Raw genomic sequence first — 21,283 nt, 5'->3', positions numbered from 1 at the left:
TGCAAGGCAAGGGTTTTCAACATCTCACTTTTGAAATCTTCCAGCATATTTCCAATTTCACCATTGGTGGATGATTTGTAAGATGATGTACTGGCCATAGGTTGACTACTCCTACCCTTTTTCCTAGTTGCCCTATAATGGTTTCTAAAGAGAGTCTTGATATCCTCATAGGTTAATTGGTAGGTATCTCCTCCTGCTAATATATGTAAGGTATCTAGAAGATCTTCCCTTACTCCTCTGAGTAGGACCAGCTTTAGTGACTCGGGTTCAAGTGTGCACTTGGCCATATTGTATCTGAGCTGGAATTTTTTTTCATAGTCTTCTAAGGATTCATCTTGACCTATGGTAATCCTAAACATATCTTCTTTAGTATCTTTTGACCTACATTAGTCCCTATATTTGTTGTTAAAATCTTGTTGCATCTGAACCCAAGTTGTGATGTTATCTCTAGGTAAACCCATGAATGAGCACAATGCTGCATCCTTGAGGGTAGATGGAAACAGTTTTAACTTTTGCTCATCATCTGTATACTCATAGGTTTAGCATATCACATCAAACTCAAATAGGAAAGTGTCAGGGTCCTCTGTGGTGAGGCCATGGAAATGAGGTAAAGAAGAGGGGCTTATATTCTTCATCTTAGTGTCCCCATTGGTTTCCATGATGGAGAAGGCACCCTCAATTCTCTCTATTTCCTCTATCATTTTGGTTTTCAGCCATTGGTTCAGTAGGAATGGGTTCTTCTTCTTCTTCTTCCCCTATAAGTTCTTCAAATATGTCATGTTTCTCACCTAAGGGTTCCTCTAGTTCACAACCATCGAAGAAGAGAGAAGGTTGGTTTTTGGATGCAGTGGCGGTATTTGTCAAGAATTTTCCTAAATTTTCCCTACTCCTACGAGGTATGAAAGGAAATGTTTTTTGGGGTGGCTTTTATAAGATTTTTTTAAGCTGGAAAGTACTTTGCAGAAATGGAATTTCGATTAAATGAAAACAACTGACAGAAAAAAACTACTTGCTGAATTGAAATTCTATTTGCAGAATGGAAAGGAAAGCAGATAATGACAACTGAAGGAAAGGAAGCTACTAGATTACTTTTCCAGAAATAAACTAATGGCATAAAATTGGAGACTAGAAATTGAAGAAAATAAAGCAGTATTGAAATTCTACTCAGACACCTCCCCGACAATGAGGCCAAAAAGTGATGAGTGCCAGTATTGCAACAAGGATGATACAACTCTTGGGCTACCAGCTTTACTTATCAACCCAGGATTCGTACAAACTTGGAGGTGACAATACTATAAGCACAAGTAGAAGCAAAAGTCTTGACTATTGTCACTTGTTCATCTGGCAAGAGACCCCAGGTGTTCCAAGCCAAACTTCTATAAAGTCAGACGAAGCTTGATTCTTTAATGGAAGTAGAGCAAATCTACTCTAAGAGAGCTATTCTACTATAGTAATGAAGAAAACAATAGGTAATGCTAAATCACACCATATCCTAATTCACCATTTAAACAACTATGCTAAATCAACACTAACCTAATGCTAATATCTAAGTTGCAGAAGTAAAGAGCATCAATACATACTAAGGTGTAAGCAAGGAAACTAAACTAAATATTTTTTCACTTTTTTGGTTTTTTTGGTAAAATCAATCATGCAGTGTAATTTTTCTTGTAGATGTGATAGGTGGATGGAAGGTGGTTGAGGATGGCTAGAAGGTGCTCAGGGGAGTATTGCGATGATCAGATGGAAGCGTTCAAATAATACACAGAACAACGTTAAGGAAGTAGTCAGCGGAACAACAATCGGAGGAGGAAATCAGTGGAAGGAGGACATAATGAAGCAACAGTGCATGGGAACCATTAGATCAGTCAAATCAATGAATAGGATTAAGAAAAGATGAGAAGGAAGATGAGTGGCAGAGATATTATAGCAAGTGATTATGTTAATAGATGGATAAATCGATCAACGAATAGGATTAATGAAAGATGAGCGGTGGAGATCTTATTCCGAAGATTGAGTGAATAGATGGATGAAAAGGATTAACGGAAGATGAGTGGCAGAGATCCTATCACATAAGATTGAGTGAATATATGGATGGACAGGGTTAATGGAACATGAGCAGCAGAGATCTTATCAGTGGAGATTAACTAGCAAATGGACGAACAAGATTAACAGAGGATGAGCGACAAATATCTTATTGTGGGAAAAATGTGTAGAATGGAGCGTGTTTTCATAGGAAGTAAGTAGTTTCTCACGCGCCCTCAACGCTATAAGTGGAATTCCAAAATTTTACGCGATTAACCTAACTAGGTGACACGTAGCATGAGAAAACCACTTTTCTCACATGCTCTCAGGTGGATATCAGTCGTGCAAGAATTCATGCAAGATTTCATGATAGCTACTAGATCATGCGAGATAGATCAACGGTGGTGATCGACCAAGCTTGTTCGTGATCGGGTGACACGATAGCTGTTGGATCGAGGGCGCGACAGATCGATGGTGGAGTTTGGAGCGCATAAAGTAGGTGGAAGAGTTCACGATAGCTATTGAATCAACCTAGACAGATCGACTGTGGAGATTTGGAGTGCATAAAGTCAAGCATTGAAATGAATCAAATGGTGATTGGTAAGGTTTCTTGTGGATCGGACAGTGATGAAATCTACGGGTATAATCTGATCAAGGCGTGTTTTATTAGCTTTCTCTTAAGAATTTTGTGTTGAATGAAATGAGCATATGCGGAAAAAGTGATGGAAAAAGACGACAATGAAATGAACCATGTATTGAATCAAGACAACAAACTTCATGCAAGAATTCCTAGCTAACCTGCTGATTGAAAGAAGGCACAAATGCAAGCAATCTAAAACACAACTGATCTACTCTACACTTCTGTAATGGAAATGCGGCTACTTAAGCAAATGAACAATTAAACAATGAATCTATGCTAGCATACATCTACAGTAAAGAGGAGCCGTAGCTGCTAGGGTTTGGCCCTAACCCAAGAGCTTCAGCCCTTTGAGTTAACTCAGTGCTGGCTCAAAACAAAACTCATTCTTATTATAAAAACAATGGATTACATCAAAAACTATCACAAGTCTTGTAGCTCAAAAATACGGTAAATTTTTAAAATCAAAAGACTAAATCCTAATGAGGTCCTAGGCCTCTCTACTTATATGACTGAAGTCTCCAATGAATTCCTTGAAATTAGGGAGGCTCGGCTCCCAAAATCAATTTAAACTGGTGCTTTGACTTTCACTTGCTCGGTTGCCTTCTAGTCCTCATGATTTGGTTGTTTTGACTCCGAGCTGATGGAGGAATATTTGAATGGCGGGGTAGTAAATGTGGATGATTTACCTGCTATAATTCCTCTCCCTTTCCCCATTTGAGTTTTGACCAAGGTCTTTGCCAAAATTCCTTGCTTTTATCCTTTAATCCTACATTAAATTCACATTAGACCATAAAGCAAAATATCCAACTCTAACTCATCTCATAAAAAAAATATAATCAAAAGTATGCAATGAGTTGTGAGAATAGTTGGTTTGACTAAGGTAGGAGGTGAATTAAGGCCCATGTAATTACCCAATGATGAGGCTCATCAACTGGTGCTTGGAAAATTTCCTCTTTAAGATGTTCAAAGGCCTTCGTTGCTTCTGGAGTTGATGAAAATGTATCTTTCTTCAATAATGTTGTTAGAGGTGCTACTATTCTCCCATAATTCTTAACAAACTTGTGGTAATAGCCTGTCAACCCGAGAAATCCTCGTAGATGCTTTATGGATGTGGGAATTTTCCTTTCCTTAATGGCTTTAATTTTGCAAGGGTCTACCTTAACACCTTCTTGAGATATAATATGACCCAGATATTCCACCTCTTGTACTCCAAAGAAACATTTGGATATTTTTGCATATAATTTTTTCTCCTCCAATAGTTTGAGCACCATGTCAACATGTTGGACATGATCCTTCCAAGACTTGTTGTGGATTAGTATATCATCAAAAAATATTAACATAAATTTTCTAAGGGTTTGAAAATGGAATTCGTCAAACCTTGAAATGTAGAAGGTGCATTAGTAAGGCCGAAAGGCATGACCAAAAATTCATAATGACCCTCCTGAGTTCTAAATGTTGTTATTGGAATGTCTTTAGTCTTCATTCTGATTTGATGATATCCTAAATGAAGATCCAACTTGGTGAAGTAAATTCATCCATGCAATTCATCCAATAATTCATCAATGACAAGAATGGGAAATTTATCTTTAATATTGAGCTTGTTGAGATCCCTATAATATGGACACATGTGCCATGACCCATCCTTCTTGTGAACCAATACTACTAGAGCAGAGAAAGAACTTTGACTAGGTTGAATTATACCACCTTCTAGCATTTTTGCAACCATACGTTCAATTTCACTCTTTTGGACATAGGGATATCTATAAGGCCTGATGTTTGGAGGAACACTTCCTGGAATCAAATTAATAGCATGATCATGATCACGAATAGGTGGGAGGGCTTTGGGCATCTCAAATACCTTGGAATGATTCTCCAAGACTTTTGGGAGATCTAGAGAAATTGATGATTTTGATGTGGAAAACTATAGTGAACATAATTGTGCAATTATGCCTTGTTGTTCTTTATTTAGAAGCTTTGTCATTCCGTTAGAGCTTATTATCTTCCTCGGTTTCCTTGCGATACCCCTTAATTCAACCTCCTTTCCTTTTGAAGAGAATTTCATAAAAAGTTCTTGAAAATTAAAAGCTATTGTACCCAAGGATTGTAGCCATTGGACTCCTAGTACAACATTAGCACCACCCATTCGAATGGAAAGCATTGGGCTATTCAATACATATTCTCCCATGGATAGCTTGATATTATGGCACTTTCTTGAGAAATTTATGGTTTCTCCACTTGCAACCATCACTTGACACTATCATGCTGGATATAGGAAGCAATTCAATTCCTTGGCTATCTTACAATGAATAAAATTATGGGTACTTCCCGAAGCATTCAACACTATTACCTTTTTCTTCTTGATATGACCTTCTATATTGATAGTTTGAGGAGTGGTAATTCCAACCAATGCATTACAAGATATGGTCAGATTCATTTCTTCTTTTTCTAGGGTTTTTTCCTGGTGTATATCATCTTATTTTGATGTTTCTTGTTCCTTTCGTTCCTCCTCTTCACAATCTATGTAAAATAATTTCTTCTCAGCACACTTATGACCTTTAGTGTTTTTTCTATCACAATTGTAACAAAGCCCTTTTGCTCTTTTTTCTTCCAATTGTTGTGGTGTCAACCTTGTAGGTTGTGGCTAGCTAGGGGCAACAACACTTCCATCTTTATGATTGTGAGTGGCAGGCTTCCTTGTTGCCATAATTTTGCTTTCCATTTTTCTTGCCAACTTGAATGCCTTCTCCAATGAATTTGGTTCCCAAAGGTGAACCTCATGTTGGATGTTATCTTTTAAAATCCCTATGAAAACATCAATCCTATGCTCCTTTGGAATATCTTTTACCCTTATATTCAATTTTTGGAAGTCCTCAATGTGGTCCATCATTGAAACCTTTTGTTTGATATTTATCAATTGGCTAAAAAAATTGTTGCTTTTCGTATCCTCATAATGTGCTATCATTTTATCCGTAAAAATATCCCAAGTGACAATTTGTTTATGAGAGCAAAGCCATCAATACCATAAAAACTGATTTGGTTCCAAATATAAATTTGCAATGCATACCTTTTGCGTGTTTTTCACATTATGGAGATTGAAATATTGCTTCATCTTTAGTATCCATGTTCCGAGATCCTTGCCATCAAACTTCCTCATATCGATCTTTGGAACATGGTGGTTCTTCGATCGAACATTAGAGTCTAAGAAATCATGATTAACATCTATTTTGTTCTCATCATGAGTTTCCTTTACTACCCTTTTGCCATTAGTAAACATTTCTTGCAGAAACATTGTCAAATCTGTCTTCAAATATTTCATGCCTTTCTTTAAATCATCCATCTTAGTTTCCATGCTATCCATCTTAGCTTCCATGCCATCCATCTTAGCTTCCACGCCATCCATCTTAGCTTCCACATCATTCATCTTAGCTTCTACGCCTTTCTTTAAACCATCCATATTAGCTTCCATGCCATACATCTTAGCTTCTATGTCTTTCTTTAAACGATCCATCTTAGCTTATGTTACTTTTTGTGTGAGTGAAATTGTTGCATTTGGTCTCATAATTTTGATATATCATGTTGCATTTCTTCCTCTTCTTCATGAGTCATGCTAGAGCTTTTAGGTTGCTTTCTAGGTGTTTCCATTTTCTTTCTTTGGGGCATCAATTACTGATAATAATGATTCATTATTCCCTTTGAATTCCTTCAAACTAATTTTTCAAACTAAGCTTATGCAAAATTTAAAAGAAACTACACACCTTTTTCACTTTGTAGGAGCTTGATATTGAATCTGATGTATCTCTCTAATATTAGATCTCGAAGGTCTGAAATTTCTTCTGTGGTAACCCTCTAAGTAATCTTTCTAATCCCACAAGTCAGATAAAGATTGGATTCTCCAGTGAAGAGTTATGTCAAATCTCCCACGATGGCCTGAGTATAGACTGGTTCAGTAGAGCGAAATTGTATGACATGCCGCGGGTCACTGTTTCAACCTTAGGTTTTGAATATGATACCCAAACAACTAAAGTCCATCCTCTTTCTGTAACCTCTTATGAAACATCAATCTGATGCTTATAGAGAAAGTTATGATGGTTTTCCCATGGTCACATGTTTGGAATGTAATTCGGGGGTTTGCAAACACCTTACTTCCTCAGATTATATCTCCGAACATATAGCGAGTCAAGATTTGAATTTTAGGCCCGAGGTTTAGCGCGATTTCTTCTCAAATGGATTTTTGTTTTAGCTTCTGAAATGTCACAGAAAAAATGTTATAGCAAAAATTGCATGATCACCTATTAGGAGTAGCGAAACCATAGAATCCAAAGCTTTGATACCAAATGTTATGAAACCAGCTCACAAAAAGATAGAAAAGATAGATCAACACCCTAGAAATAAGCCTCTTCGAGGGGGAAACCTCCTTTACATTACACAAATGAATAATTCTTAGATGATTCAAATGAAAAAATCTCCTTTCTATATATAGGAGTCTAAGAGGTCACAATATAACGAAAGCCGACCTAACGATAATAATATAAAGCCACAATAATAACAATATGGGGACAATGACAATAGCAATGGGGGAATCACTAGTATTATAGGGACCTAACAGTCTCAACTTAGCCACACTCCCTACTGATTTCCTTCACACACTACAAGGAGGTGTGATCGCAGAGATTAAGGCCTGGGAGCAGCGCACGCTGAGCATGATCAACGAGTATAAGGTAAACAATGAACAAATGTTCATGGAGAAAACAATAGCGCTAGAAGCATGGAAGAAAGTTGAGGTGCAAAACAAACAAACTATAGCCGTGGTGTTTGAGGCATGCAAAATAGTACCTGAACTGCATATCCGGAAGGAAGCGCTAGTGGACGCGAAGATCAGGAAGTTGGCTGCAGGTGTGTGCGGTGCAAAGATGGAAGTGGCAAAGGTTTAGTTTGAACTGAACCAGAAAATTACAGAGTTAGAGTTGAAGTCATAGCCTTCAACTCCGGTAGAGGTCAGAGAATAGTGCGAAGCCACTATGAAGGATGGAGTCCCAGTAGTGGATGCTGCGTAAATAGTAAAGTGTAATAAAGGGTTTTACCCTTCTTTTATGTAAGTTGTGTTGGCTGGTATAGATCTACCCATGGTCCATGGACCATGGGATTGTATAAAAAGGAGATATCAATGAAGATGAATGTAATGGGTCAGTAGAAGAAAGAGTGAAGAAGTTTTAGAGTAGAAGAGAGGCTATGCAGCTTTGTGTGCAGAGGCCTAGAGTAGAGTCTGCAGTTGAGTGCGCAGATCGCTGCAGCTGAGTGCGTAGGGAAGTCTTGAGTCTGTAAGAAGAACTAAATTATTAATAAAGAGATTATTCCATAAATTCTCGTGTTTATCTATTTCCTTGTGTTATGAATGAATGGGCTATTATGTTATGATGAATGGTGGGTTTATGAATTAATATTGTATTGATGCATGATTTTACATGGTTTATATTATTATTTGGATGAAAGTAATAATAACTGTTTATGTGAAGAATATCTTGTTGCATGTTAAAGTTATCGAACACTTAATCTGATATGGGTAAATATGGAATTAGGACATAGAGGCGCGTATGTCGTTGATTCACCTATTTAGGGTCCATAAAAGGTAGTCGTGAATGTTCACATAGGTATATGGAAGTTATATCGATAAACCCTAAAGGGTTATCGATCTGCATGAAGGTAGGTTTAGGGCACAAAATGACATTACACTAATCTCTGGGTGTGGAAACTTGGTTCCAACATCCCCCCATACTGCTTTAGGTGAGACTTCAGTCTGCGTTCCACGGGTTGATGCCAAAAGGGCCAGTAGTGTATGGATTTGTTTGGAAAAACTAACTCTGAACCTGGGTCAGGATCCACTAAGCCAACACTCTCTTTTCAATTACAACTTAGGAAAGTGTCTAGTAGATTGTCACTTCGGTTGCTAGAACCACTCATTAGGCTAGAGGGATAGTCTCTGTCTGCAGAAAGGATTTACCTACACAAAAATGATCTTAGTAAGAGAAGTCAATTTTTCTTACCTAGGTGAAGGGGAAGGCTCGTTCAGTTGTGTGCGCAGAGACCTTGGTAACTCCACATATAAGTGTGTGGGCCCCTGCAACTATATTCAAAGGGTTGAAAGAGTCTCTAATTGAAGATCTAAGCATAATAAAGGCTATTTTGGAGCATTATATATCTATCTACATGTTCTTGTTTACTTCTGAATTTACTGTATACTCACTCTATTTGCTGCAACCTATCATGAAAGATACTTAATAGATTTGTGAAAGGGGTAGACCTGCTTAATTAATTGATGTTATGAATGTTTAGAACAAGTGGCGTAGAGTTTGAATTTTTTATTTGTTGGTTACTGTAATTTCTGGGTTTCAAGGGTTATAGTTCACGAAGGTTGGAATAAAGCCCTAAAAGTAACATAAGCACATCACATAGTCCTTTTTATGTAGAAATCTAGTTCTAACATCACCCAATACTGCCTCAGGTGAGATTGCAGCCTGCGCTACGCGGGTTTTTGCCAAAAGGGCCTGTAGTGTATGGTTTTGTTGGTTAGCACAACTAACTCTAAACCTGGGTCCAAGCCCATTTAAGCCAACATGTCTCGCTTGAGTGTTTAAGAGCCATACTACAAGTACAAGTTGAATTCAATTGTGGATCCCTTTGAATTATTAGTATGACAAAAACATAACTACCCATCATCATGTTTAATATAACTATAGTATTTAGGTGATGGGATGCAAAAACATGATGGAGATCCATGCAAGAGTACACTCGAGCTACTTGAATGGTAGAGTGATGGATGACAAATAAAACATTAATCACTATGTTTCAACTAAAAAAAACCCATGATTGTAATTGAGAAAGTGGAAGAAGGCATAATTGTTCACTGATCTGTGTGGAGAGTTCTATGGGTGTGCACTGATTAGAAGAGGCAAAGTGTTCTAATGATGCAGAGAGAGGCTAAAACTACCTATGTAGAGGAAAGATTTCTAGTTTGTTCCCATGCTCATATGAGAGTCCAAGAGAGCCTATGAAACAAAAGGGGATCAGAGCTGAGTGCAAGTTGCTAAGTGTAAATGGATGTGAAAAGGGAGATGCTATTTTGGATAAAGAGTGTTGTGTGGGGAAAATAGAGAGATGTTTGGAGAGGTGAACAGGGCTGAAATTAGATAGAGTGGTTGCCAGTTTCACAAAGTAGATATTGCATTATTTAGTTTGGGTCTGTTTCTACAATATAGGGAGTTGGTGCTTCCATATTAGTGGATCTCTAAGGATATCTGGGGGTCCATGCCTCCTCTGAGTTGGTTCTTGCATAAATTCAAGGAGCTGCAATTTGGTTCTTCCAACTAATCCATAAATTAGGTACTTCAAATGGTGCTTCTAGTTAGCTAATCAGTTGTTTACGAAAGGAGGTAGTTGGTGCTTCCTGCCAATGGGTGTTAACAAACAATCAAAGGGAGTTCGTGCTTACCGTGAATGGTGGCTCACAAATATTTTGATGTAATAGACTAGAATCTTATTATTACATCAAATCAAAAACAAGATTTGGTTTTTTTTCTCCCTGAAGGGTCTCCACGTTAAACCATTATGTCCAATGTGTATGTTGCTCTTGGTGCTTGTGTTCATGTGATGATTTATGTTGTTGCACATGGCATATTTTTTATTACTCACATGAATGGTTTCCATATTTGAATGAGAAAATATAAATTGGAATAAAATATAATGTTAGCCTTAAAATTGATTCAACCCCCCTCTCAGTATTAAAAATTGTTTCGAACACTTGGTATCAAATCGAAGTTCCTTTAGGAACAACATCACCACTCTAAGGTATATCAAAAAGGAAACAAGGGATAATTAAACTTTGCTTACACCAGAAGGCATCCAGTTTTTGGATGGAGCAGAGTATCTACACTGGAATGTTATAATGGAATCCTATTTAATGGCTTTTGATGTTGATGTATGGTGCTCCTTTCAAAATGAAGAAAAGTTTTAGCAAAATGGAGAAGCCAAAAGCATTCTCTTGATAGGCCTATCAAAGCCACGTGTTGATAAAGTAATGCATTGCAAGACAACAAAGGAAATGCTAGGCATATTGAAATTTCTATATGGTGGAGATACCAATGTGGCTTAAGAGAAGTTCAAAGAACTTTTCTACTCAAGTAGTGAACCAGAACATGTAGCTATTGGTGATATGAAGAAGAAGGCATCTCAAATGAGATACGTTAAAAATATTTAAAATCTTTCTTCCAATGAAAAATTGTTGCTTGTCACTCTAGAGAGGATGATGAAGAATCATATGAGATACCATGCTTCTCATAACATATATTGTTTCTCTTTCATAAATGTAAACATATAGGTCATTTGTCTTCTATATTTTGATGTGAATTTTCTGAAGACAAGTATAAAAATGCATTTAGTAGTGATGTAGATAGACCTACTTTAGTGGCAATAATAAATGAGGGGTCCTCTACACAAGAAGACATTATATCCCAAGACAAGAATAGGAGTGTCCCTGGCAGTGATGAATATGAAATCCTCCTCATACCCGTGGAATATTTGATGTACACAGAGATGAGTTTAGATATCTATGGTGACTCAGCTACCACCTCTAATAGTGAAGAAAAAGATGTAGATGAAAGTATCTATTTTAGAAAGAATTTGATCTCAGCTTTGAAGGAGAACAATGACCTATCAGAGGAAAATAACAAGAAAAAGGAGAAATTACTCGAGTATGAGCTTGAGAATTATAAGTTGAGTAAAAAAATCATTGAACTAAATACTTAACAAGAATAGGTTAGTAGATAGAATGGTATTTTGACCAATCAACTAAATGAAAGAGAAACTCACTATGAGAGACTATGAGATGAAGTGGTCTCACTGAGACAAGACTAGGAAATGTCAAATAAATAGTTGTCTGAGTACTAGAAGCTTGAGGAGAGCAAAAATGAATTGAATGATATGCTTATTAAGCAAAGATCCCCTCTCATGAAGGCTACTTTGTGTTTCAGACAAGAATCAAGCCCCGAGAAGGAAAACGCTAGAGGTTCAGCCACCCACGTAAAGGGAAGTTGGAAATCCAAGAACAATGATGGAAAAGATGTTGTTGGACAACAATATAAGAAAGGAAAGAAATAACAAAAAGATAATATAAGGCAACAACAAAATGTTAAGAAGCAAAAACAAGGAAAGCAATAGAAGAGAGCCAAGGAACAATAAGAAATAATGCAAGGAATCAATGTAAACTTCCATGGAAGGCACATGATGAACCTGTATAGGTCCTTTTCCCCTCAAGCACAAAGGCCTCAAAGAAAAGGTATCTTTATAATTCAAAATCCTTTTTATGGGTATTTTTTTTCTTGCACTAATTTTGGGTGTATAGCCATGGACTGTAAATGACATGAAAGAAAAAAAAAATTATTGGGTAGAAGCAATCCTAGAATACAAAAAGTGGATAGGAGAAGGAATTTTAAAATTAGTAGATTCATTCATAACAATTCTATGAGATATGTTAATTCCTTTGAACCATTCTTAAGCCATATTTAATGCTACTTCTATTGTATTTTTGGGCACAAGGTAGTGTACTCTGAATATATAGAATAGATCTTGCTTCTTAGATGATGGAAGAAAATGAAGAAACATGGCCATGGAGGATGAGAAGAGATAAAGAAGTTGAGTTTTTATTCAATTCCCTTTGTCAAAAGGACTTGTTGAGTAAAGGAGGAAGAAATCCCTTTGTAATTTCCAGCTGCAATCAGTGCAACTCTCAAGTTAAGAATAGGAACAATACCTCAATCAATTTTTCCTTGGAGACAAAGAAGAGAGGCAGTGAGAAGAAGATTTGGGTGAAGAAAGAGCAACAAAAGCAGGAGTGCCCTCAAGCCATGTGTAACTAAGAAAATTCCCAAACAAGGAAAAAGGATAAAATGAAAGGAAATCCTCTTGTCGGGACTCAACCATTGAAGGTCTAGATCAAGGAGGAGGACATACTACTTAGGAGGAGTAAATAGCCTTTTTCTCTTCACTAAAATACTAGAGAAACCTTGAGAGAGGCCGCATAAGTCAGATGCAGGCGACCTGGAAAGGATACAAAGAGAGATGCATTTGAACTTTCAAGGTATGGTCGAGTCCTCTTACTGATTACAATAATAAATTGATTTATTTCAAATGTATCGACATTGTAAGAAAGAGCAAAATGCAGCCAACATGGTTTCACGGGGAGTTCTCAACATTTTATGTTGCGAGAAAAGAATGAGTCATAATAGAAAGTGTGGAATGAAAATAGGCCCATAGTTAAGTGAGGTCTATAGGATCAGTCCCTATGCAGAAGCAAGGAATCAGATGCAGGATATCAGAGAGCACTCACTTAGGGAAAAGTTCCTTAGTAAGCAATAGTAGCAAATAAATTTCAGCCTTAGGTAGAAATATTACATAGGAAATGGAAGGTTTTAATCTTGAGTGAAATACCCTTATTTCATTGAATATTGTGAGTGTAATTATGCACAACAACCTTTCGTTCATGAACACAATTGGTATAATCTTTTCATGTACTTTAGATTACAAGTGATATCACTATGTCAATTGTTGGTCCTTGGTTCATGTGGAGTAATCCTTTTGTGCAAGGGGAAATTTATTTTTGAATAAGCGCTATAAGAGTCTTCTTGGCAGATTTTCCAATTGGTATCAACCTTTTGGTGCAATTAATATAGTCAAAGCATAATTCCCTTCTTTGGAGAAGTATGATCTCAAGGGGAGAAGAGTTTGTTTATTGGGATGCTCAAGTGAAGTGAATGAACCCTCAACAATAATAACAGTGTTGCAGATTAGGTCAAAATGCATCATTATTGGCTGGTATTTGCATGCAGCATAAATACCAATGGAAATTTTATTTGGTATATATTTTTTTTAATTGGTACAAAAGATGCATTGGCAGAGAGAGTATCTAGTCAACAGACGAAGGTTTTTAGAACTAGAGGAATGTTTAGAGAAGAGGAAATGTATGTTCAGGGGGAGCGTATCACATATGGATATTTCCTAGAGCAACAATATCCACAAGATGAAGAATGCACATCAACATCTAGACACTTGGTCATTGACATGGTAATTAATTTCAAAGGGGGAGAGAAACTTTTTGGACATGTTGTAATGGCGCATATAGAGGAGATAAATTCATTGGTGGCTCATGCAAGGAGAAGTGTTGAAGAAACATTAGGATTGCCCATAAATGTGGAGAACTGAAGCGGTGTTACCATCGATGCCAAAGTGGGATACTGTTGGACAGTTGGAATTACATGGACGGTTAGAAACATAGAGTATCTTGGAATTGATGTCAACAACCATTTGCACAGATTCCATTATTTAATAATTGGAAAGCGTGTTGGAATTGATCTCAGTTGGACTAAAAATGATGGGAATAGTGTGTAAAGCTTAGAGGGAATCCCATAGTTGTTGCAATCTCTGGGAGAGAACCATCATAGTAGTAAGCTTATTTAACAATCTATAATACTATGACCATGAAGGTTGCAAATTCCAAGCTTTGGAGTGACTCATCGATGAGCACTAGTGTTGCAACAAGAATGTTACAACTCCTAGGGTTGCCAACTTTACTTCATCAACCCAGGGTTCGTACAAACTTGGAGGTGATAGTGTTTTATACAAAAATAGATGCAATGGGTCCACTCTTTGTCACTATTGAGCTGGCCGATATACCACTAGAGTTTCTCAAAACATTCTTCTATTGATTTAGAAGAAGTTTGATTACCAACTGAGAAAGGATAATTTTACCCTAATTGAGAGGATCGAAATACTACCTATTGTAGTAATGAAAGACTGAAATAGATGCCTAAAACACACAATTCATCTAGCTATTTATCAAGACACCTTTCTTCAGAAGAATTTTAATTTAACACATGTGAAGTCCTAACTAACCTAAGCATGAAATTTGATCTAATCAAACACTTAACTATTGTGCACATGAATAAGAATAACAACTTTTTTCATTTTTGTGTTTTTGTGAAATCATGAATGCTAATCCCTGTTGATTGCATGGCAGGCATGATAGGTGTAAAGAGAGATGGTTGTTATGGTTCAAATGGATTGGGAAACAAGCATGGGTCTTCTCATATTGTTCGTGATGCATTTCTCACAAATCAGGCTCAAAACAGACCACTATAGGTTGTCTACATGATGTCCTAATTCACCTACAGGTTCCCCTGTTTTCCTACAGGAATAGGTCGAAAGCATAAGGAGTGATTTGGACAGTGGTATGGAGCTTAGGGAACATTATTGATGCAAGGAATAAGGCAAGGGAGTGGTTGGGACTTACTCAGAACTCAAACCGAAGTTGTATGATGGTTGGATTTGCTCAATAAGCATGGCAAGTTGTCCTTGTGAAATGATAACTCGGATTGAGAACTTACTGGCCTTTGGCAATCATGGGTGGGTATGGTTTCACTGAGATTGATGATATGAGGTCTTCTTGCAATATTGAAACTCTTGCAATCATACACATCATTGTTAGCATTTATCCATGCATCATTTCAACATAAGAAAGGTTTACAACAAGATAGGAAAACATAATTTGATCATTTATTTTCCTAGTTCATGCATGGAAATGCTTGAAGACGATTATGAAAGCACCATGAAATCTAGTAGAAAGCTTAAGATATCACAAATGAAAACTGCAACCTATCTTCGAAAACTGAAAGATGCCGACCTAATTAGCAAAAAACCCTATATTTCATAAGAAAACAGAATTCTATGTTTTTGGGTTGAATGGGAGTGTTCCCTCAAACCATGGTCCCTGAAGGGAGGAATGAGGTAACATCCACCTGTTATCAACCTTTTTTATATTCTGTTATCTTTCTAATGCTATTGTTAAAACTATGCACAAATGGAAGCAAAGTAATCAATTTCACCAATACTTGTAATGTGACAATGCCAAAATCAATTCAACAAGTATTGTATAAAAAAATCGTAAGCTTACAAGTATAGTAAGAGGAACCTATACTACTAAGGTTGGGCTCTAACCAAAGATATTTATCCCTCTGATTCAACCCAGTGTTGGATCAAGGGAATGCTCATTTTCATTAAAATATCAAAAGATACATATCAATGTTTTGTCACAATCCTTCAACTTGAAAGTGCTTAGTTATCTTGCATAAAAAATCTGAATCCTAATGAGGCTCTAGGCCTCCTTATTTATACAACTGAAGTTTCCAACAAATTCCTTAAATCTATGGCGGCTTGTCTCCCAATCTTAAGATTAATTGGTTCTTAACTATCACTAGCTTGGCTGCCAATGATCCTCATGAATCGACTACCTCAACTCCGAGCTGGTGTGATTTAGTTGAGGTATCTTCGAATGAGTGAGTATTTAAGGAGGAAAATCCATCTCCTATAATCTCTCCTTCTTGTCTCATTTTAGTTCCTGCACTTCAATTAGTCATAATTTTCTCCCAAACACCTACAATAAATGCACATTAGCCCACTAGACATAACAACTTACTTTTACTCATCTCATTAAGAAAAATATAATTAAAACATGTAAAGAATTATGAGAAGAGTTGATTTTAGTAATCTTGAAGGTGTATTATGGTCCATATATTTTACCCAATGATGAGCCTCATCATCACCCCCTACTGAAAGTGTTTCTCATCCTCTAAGAAACTCAATCTATTTCCGTGTCTTCCATTGCTTTGGTGGCTTCTGTGACATCCCATGCTTCTGTTGTAGTCTCTTCCTCTTGTGAATAAAACCCTACCTTATTCTCTATCTCTTCCCACTACTTTCTTTATTATTCTCCTTTTCTTCCTTCCAACATTCCCAAAAGCAATGGTGGACTGAGCATCAAGCCAATCCAGTTGACTTTGATTCTTTGTAGTGCCTGCTTATACATTGGGGTTCTGTTTAGTGCATCCCTCATTTGTCAAGAAAATGATATTCTCCGATTTTTAGGCTGTAAGGCAAGGTGTTCCATCTCCTTTGGCAGGCTTGCTAGTTGTCATCTCCTAGCAATCTGAGTATGTGTTCAAAGTGTGTGACTACATGTTCTTGTACATCAAAGTGCCTTGGTGCAAGCTTGGGATCATTTGCAATGAGGTTGTGGGTGTTGATGATAGGCATTGGGTTAGATTATTCTAATTTGATCGTAAGGGGTTCTGTCTCTTCTTTTGCCATTACCTTTTTCATCTTTGTAGCTCTTTCCTCCTCATGATTCATCCAAGATGTTAAGCTCTTCAATTCCAAGTCCCCTAGCTTTCAATTTGTGTCCCACACATTTAAATCTATCAAGGCCAAATTGTGTAGGTAAAACTTAGATATTTTTTCTCTATATTCCAAGGTGCTCTGATCATAGAGATAAATGAATTGTTTGTAGTCTTGGAAGGGCATAGTTCCCCTTTGTGCTAGGGTCTTTATCTGGAATTGTAACCATTGTTCCTTGAGGTACAATGCATAAGACATTGTTGGCATCCTAAATTGGATTGCCTGCATGGACAAACTGGCCATAGTTTCCAATTGGCTTTCCCTTTCTTGTAACTACTTCCTTAGCCATTTGTTCTCAGCCTCCAACTAATATTTCGTGATTGCTTCTCTGTCTCTTATATTGATCAGTTCTCTACCCATCTCCTACAATTTCTCCTCCATGTGGCCTACATCCTCTACCTCTTTTGATTTAGAAATTTGCATCCACCTGTTGGCTTGCTTGGGCCTGACCTAGGTTCAGAGGTGATTTAGCCATGAAAATCTCGGTACTACTAGCCCTTTTGGCAATAGTCCACGGAGCGTAGACTGAGGTCTCACCCGAAGTAGTATGGGAGGGTGCTAGAACCAGGTTTCTGCACCTTGGGGATGTCTCATGAGCTTCTGGCAGTACATGATTTGACCCCGTGTGCAAGTCGCTATGCGCACCTATTAGTCCCTCGTAACCTGTGATGCTACCTTCGCGCAACCCTACTCGGGACACGATACATATTATACCCATGTTCCTTTTTATTTAACCTGTTATTACTTGATTACTTAACTTATCTCTGTAAGGCTAGTGATACTTAATAGTATATTCAGAAATCATATAAGTGCATGTGATAAACAAAAGAGTATAAATGTAAAGAATGCAATACACAAGTAGGTGCACCATATTTGGAATCAAATTATCTTTCTTATTCTCCATTCAAGGTTACAGACTAGAAACTACCCTGCGCACTTAGTTGCAAGGGTCCGTGCACTTAGCTGCGGACTCTAATCAGCCCTTGCGCACTCAACTACAGAGCCTCTTCCTACTACTACGACCCAATATACTTACACTCTTACTACATGCTCTATCTTCGTTCCTTCGCTACTCAGATGCTTAGCTACTTTTACAACTTAGAGCCTTGCTTTACTTATACAATCCCATGGTCCATGGACCATGGGTAGGCCAACATGACATTACATTACTTTATAATACTTAGGGCAGAGAACCCTATGACTTAAGTTATACGTCGCGCTCCACGCCCGAAATTCACGGATTTTTACAATACATTTGACCAAAGCTCGAGCTTTGAGCCCCAAAACATGCTATGGGGGGATTCCATGCCCAACAAGCCCATAACACAATCATCATGACTCGTCCCCGAGTCACTCTGTTGGTCCAGAGTCCCTCCAACTGGCCCCGTACTGCTTGGAGGTCCGCAGTGCATTGTTCTACAGTTTGTTGGACCTGCTACATGTGCTCTTCCAATGCTTCTTTGTGAGGATCAAAATCCTACCTTAGCACATAGAGCTCCTACATCACTGTGAGCTTTCCCTTGCTATATGCTGTAATGGTGAAGGCCTCATCAATCCATGGCTGGACGCGTGCTTTGAGAAGTGCCTCTTTCTGTCTTGCGGCATCCACCTACTCTTTCAGTGCCCTTGCTTGCTACATCTTTGCGAGCCATTGAGTGAGGACAACTATCTGTGTAGTTCCCCTTACATTGTCGTATTGCTCCTTAAGCTCGTGCACCTCTATTTCCAGGCGTTGTATTTTGGGGTCCTCCTGCAAGGATGTGAGGACTCCAAAGGCTTGGTCCAACATACCGGTACAGTCCTAGACCACTCGTCAAATTTCTTCCAACATTATTTGGATAGCGCTAACGTGTTGCTCTCTAACTTCTTGTGGAGTGGAAGGTTGCGCCTTCAGCCACAACTAGGCAATCTGGATATTCAGCTCTGGTTGCACACGCGTTGCTTCTTGGCGTGTGTTTCAGACTACACTTGCCAAACAGTGGATCTACATTTCTATTGGTAGGTCCGTGGTGATGGACAACTCTGGGACCCGTTGGCATGCTTCATCAACTGTCTGCACTAATTGCTAGTTTGTGACAGCAGTTCGTCACGCTGCAGGCTGAGCTATTCTATGTTGATCTTCTGCTCACTCATCACCTAAATTGTGCAGCCCTCCCTAGCGCAGAGCTCTACTATTATGCCATCCTGCAGTTGGTATAGTGTGTCTCATGAGAGGGCAGCCAAATTAAGGACAAGTCCCTTGATCCTACCAACCGCTTGTTGGAAATAATACTGAGAGGGGGGGTGAATCAGTATTATCAAATTCTTTTCAATATATCTTCCATATTTATACTTTAATTTATTCTTCAGATATTGATCATTAGTTTGTATGTCAGTACCATATAATAATGAGCAAGAATAGGAAAAACAAATAATCACACCAAAGAACACCAAATATAAGGTGGAAACCCAATGTGGGTGAAAACCACCTGCTGCAATATGTCTCTATCTTCTTTCAATTAGAAACTTATTTTACAATGATTTTGTACTGGTTCAGTCCTTTACCAATACGCATGCTGCAACCTATAGAGAGCTACAACCCTCTCTCATTTTCCAGTCTCTCCTGGAAGGGAGCTACAACCCCCTACTTCTTTTCTTCCAAGGACCACTTTTCATAAATTTTCAAACTGGATCCATGAACATCAAATAATCATCAAGTACATGTGAATCACCCAATCAACTTTTTCAATCAACCAATGAATCAACCAATAACTTCTCAGAATGTAGGAACTAGATCAGCAATACCAGTAATCTAAACCCGGAACTCTTCAACAATAGATAAAAGACAGCCAACAAATGTTTCAAGAAAGGTCCACAATTTCACCAATAGAAGCCTCTGAATATCCACAGCTCTTCTATGTCTAAACTGCGCAGATCTACACCTGGTCCTTCTTTTTCTCTGCATACCTCCGCATCTACTCCTTATGCTACCCTGCGTACCTCTGCTCAGATCCGCACCTGCACTGTCTGCCTGACAGCGTAACTCCGCACTTGGTCCTTCTGTTCCCCTACGTACCTCGGAACTGTGCCTTCTTCTGCGCTGCGTACCTCACACCTGCACCTTCTGCTGCACTGCGGATCCCCGCACCTGCGCCTTCTGCTGCGCTGTAGACCCCCACACCTGCGCTGTGGATCACCTGCGGACCTCTGAATAGAGCCAAATTAATAGTCCTCCAATGTGCCACAGACGGTTAGATCCACAGATCTGATCATGGGCCCGAGAGATCACGACCTATCAATAGATTCACCTTGATTTAGATCTAGCTTTTAAAAATTGATCACCCAAAATTTCAGATCTTAAGATATTCAATTTTCACAAGTATCTAGCCAAGAGATCTCCTTTCCTTTTTATAGGCAAGCCCTTATTCACACCATGGGACAAAACCATCGAAAACCAATACAAGGGATCCAAACTGGGGTTCAATACTTTAGATCCTATACCACGGACCAAAACCATAGGATCATGATCGACAGGCTAAATACCAAGGGCCAAACATAAGAAACCCCACGTGTGCATGCTTCTCTCCATTGGAGTGAGTGAACTGGGGTTCGCACCTTCTGAATGGAGCACCTGCAGATATGTCCGCACTTCTTGGTCGGCGTACCTGCAGGTCCACAGCTTCTCTTAGGATCACCTCCGGGTATCTCATTTTCTATGATTTTGAGAGCCTGAACAGAGATCTACCACTTGAGTGAGTTGCCATCAGGTACAGCACCTGTGCCATAGCACCAAACCTGAATCATAATGCCAACACCCCTGCTCTGTCGGTCTCATTCTCTGATGCTAGCGCCCCTTTCGGTAGCACTACGGTATTGGCCATCCTTGCCGTAGCATCCGCTTTGCTGCTGATGTGCCTGTTGTGGTGTAGATGGCTACAGTTCCTTCCTGTGGGGGTTGCACTTGTAGTTCCTACAATTGCGCCCTTAGGGCACCCAACACAGTCTGCTACTCTGACATGGCTTCTTGGAGCACTTCCTTGGTGACCTCGGAAACCATGTCACCAATGTCATAGAGGTCGCCTTCTGTTAATGTGATCGGGTCGATGGCCAATTTGGAAACCTTGACCTTTTTTTGTGGACCTAATCTCTCTGTGACACACAGACTTTTGAGTTGGGTGGAATTTGTGCCTGGGTCTGCACCTTCTTTTGCAAGGTCTATGTCCTTTGCCTCGTATCCTGGAGACAATTCTTGGCCCTCCTCTTCCTGCATTGTTGTGGCCCCTATTGTCTACACTGCTGTTGCTACTTCAACGACATTTACCTGCTCCACAGCTACCTTTGCTACCTCGCGGACTACCCTTACCT

This window comes from Pinus tabuliformis, chromosome 3_2 (assembly GCF_031772625.1).
Source record: "Pinus tabuliformis cultivar Carrire ecotype Pingquan chromosome 3_2, CPIR1, whole genome shotgun sequence".
NCBI classification, from domain to species: domain Eukaryota; kingdom Viridiplantae; phylum Streptophyta; class Pinopsida; order Pinales; family Pinaceae; genus Pinus; species Pinus tabuliformis.
The sequence above is the reverse complement of the archived record's forward strand: the minus strand, read 5'-3'. Positions refer to the sequence as shown.